This window comes from Eriocheir sinensis, chromosome 20, assembly GCF_024679095.1.
Source record: "Eriocheir sinensis breed Jianghai 21 chromosome 20, ASM2467909v1, whole genome shotgun sequence".
Lineage (NCBI taxonomy): Eukaryota > Metazoa > Arthropoda > Malacostraca > Decapoda > Varunidae > Eriocheir > Eriocheir sinensis.
Genome location: NC_066528.1, coordinates 17,874,045 through 17,876,975, shown reverse-complemented (window position 1 = coordinate 17,876,975; position 2,931 = coordinate 17,874,045).

Below are 2,931 nucleotides of genomic sequence, written 5' to 3'. Positions count from 1 at the left end.
TGTTTCTAGGGTCACGGTACAGAGGAAAGGTCACATTACCACCAGCAGGATCACAAAACTACCCCTGGAAATAATTCCCAACTCAGAAAGCCTTGGTCAAATGTGTAGTTTCTGGCGTCACGGTACAGAAGAAGGGTCAAACTCATCACTAGCAGGGTCACAAACTACCCTGAAATGCCCAAAACCCCACGAAAGCCTCTTGTTAAATATGTATTTTTAGAGGAATATCAAACTACCACCAGGGTCACATAACCACTCTGAAAATGCTCCTCAAACTTCTACGAAAAGCCTTATCAAATATGTTTTTAGGTTCATGGTACAGAGGAGGAAGGGTCACACTACCACCAGGGTCACAAACCACCCTGAAATACTCCCAACCAGAAAGCCTTGTCATCGTGTGTGTTTACAATACGGCACAGAGAAGGTCAAACTACCAGCAGCAGGGTCAGCCAAAACTACCCCTGATATACCCAACTCAGAAAGCCTTGTCAATGTAAAATTTCAAGGTCACTGCCGGTACAAGAAGGTCACACACCACCAGGGTCAATGCCAAAACTACCCCTTGAAATGCCCAAAACCCTACGAAAGCCTTGTCAAATATGTTTTTTTAGGGTTCATGGTACAGAGAAAGGGTTACACTAATCACCAGGGTCACAAACTACCCTGAAATGCCCAAAACTCCCACGAAGCCTTGTCAAATGTGTGTTTTTAGCTACGGTACAGAGGGAGCGGTCACACTACCAGCAGTAGGGTCACAAACTACTCCCTTGAACTGCCCAAACTTTACGAAAGCCTTTAATAAATGTGTTTTAGCGTCATGGTACAGAGAGGGAAGGCCACCCAATACCAGGGTCACAAAACTACCCCAGAAATGCCCAAAACTCCCACGAAAGCCTTGTCAAATGTGTTTTCAGCGTCACGGTACAGAGGAAAGGTCAAATACCACCACCAGGGTCACAACCACTTCCCTGAAATACCCTAACACAGAACGCCTTGTCAAATACGTGTGCTCATGCCAGAGGTTCCACGCATGCGCAGAAAAGCGTCAGAGCGTGATCGATCGTACACCGCGAAACCCAAGTCCGCAGATGTACGATGACTGAGATACGATAACGTGAATCTGGACATACGAACACGAAAATGGTGGATATTCGACGTTTTTTGAGATACGACCTGAGAGTTCGTCGTATCTTCGAGTATACGCGAGAGTCCGATGTCGTATGTCCGAGAATGCAATCGCGCAGCAATGACAATCCCAAAGCAGCGCCCTGGAGAAGAGAAACCAGCCATCCAAGCGTTCAACCTCAGTGTGAAGGCTCTTCGGTCGTTCCAGAGGGTGGGTGTCGCTTGTCTCACCCTCTTGATAATAGTTCTCACCTCCCCCCTCCCCCCCTTCTCTCTCTCTCTCCTCTCTCTCTCCTCCACGCTGCCTGCTGGGGAGACACAGGTAGGTGGAGGAAAGGCCCAGGATTCTTTGCTGCGGGAAATAAGAGGGTTGATCTCTGTTATGTGTGGCTGGAGATGGTTGAATAAGGGTTTAGTGTTTGGAAAGCGTTGCTAAGGGTTTTTTTTAATGTGGTTTTAATTTATACTGATATGTTGAAATGGGGTTTAAATTAGGTTTCAGAGTTTAATTAGGGCTAAAAGGGTTTAATTAAATAGGAATGGGTTGCTAAGGATCTGGGTTTAGGCAAAGAGGTTAAGGGTTTACTATACTGATATGTTGGAATGGGGTTAAATTTAGGGTTTCTATTTAATTAGGTTAAAAGGGTTTAATTAACAGAATGGTTGGATAAGAGATTTTTTGGATTTAGTGGAAAGAATATTAGCTTTTTTTTCATAATGATGGCTTATATATTTAATTAGGGTTTGGGTTAATTACGGCTTCATTAATGGGTTTATATATTTGTGATATGGGTTTACAAGGGATTTGGGGGTTTAGCAAAGAGGTTTATGGTTTTTACTATAATGATATGTTGAAATGGAGGTTTTAATTAGGGTTTCTGGGTTTAATTACGGGTTTAATAAGGGTTTAGGTATTTGGATATGGGTTTAAGTAAGGGGATTTGGGGGTTTAGCAAAGAGGTTTATGTTTTTTATTATAATATGTTGAAATGGAGGTTTTAATTAGGGTTTTTGGGTTTAATTACGGGTTTAATAAGGGTTGATGTATTTATATATGGGTGTAAGTAAGGGATTTGGGGGTTTAGCAAAGAGGTTTATGGTTTTTATTATAATGATATGTTCAAATGGAGGTTTTAATTAGGGGTTCTGGGTTTAATTAGGGGTTTAAAAAGGGTTTAATTAAATAGGAATGGGTTTATGTAAGAGATTTTTGGATTTAGTGAAAGAATATTAGCTTTTTTTCTATAATGATGTGGTTTATAAGAGGTTTAATTAGGGGTTTTGGGTTTAATTACGGGTTTAATAAGGGTTTATGTATTTAGAAATGGGTTTAAGTAAGGGATTTGGGGGTTTAAGAAAGAGGTTTATGGTTTTTACTATAATGATATGTTCAAATGGAGGTTTTAATTAGGGGTTCTGGGTTTAATTAGGGGTTTAAAAAGGGTTTAATTAAATAGAAATGGGTTTATGTAAGAGATTTTTGGATTTAGTGAAAGAATATTAGCTTTTTTTTCTATAATGATGTGGTTTATAAGAGGTTTAATTAGGGTTTCTGGATTTAATTACGGGTTTAATAAGGGTTTATGTATTTAGAAATGGGTTTAAGTAAGGGATTTTGGGGTTTAAGAAAGAGGTTTAAGGGTTTTTATTATAATATGTTGAAATGGAGGTTTTAATTAGGGTTTCTGGGTTTAATTACGGGTTTAATATGGGTTTATGTATTTGGATATGGGTTTAAGTAAGGGATTTGGGGGTTTAGCAAAGAGGTTTATGGGTTTTTATTATAATATGTTGAAATGGAGGTTT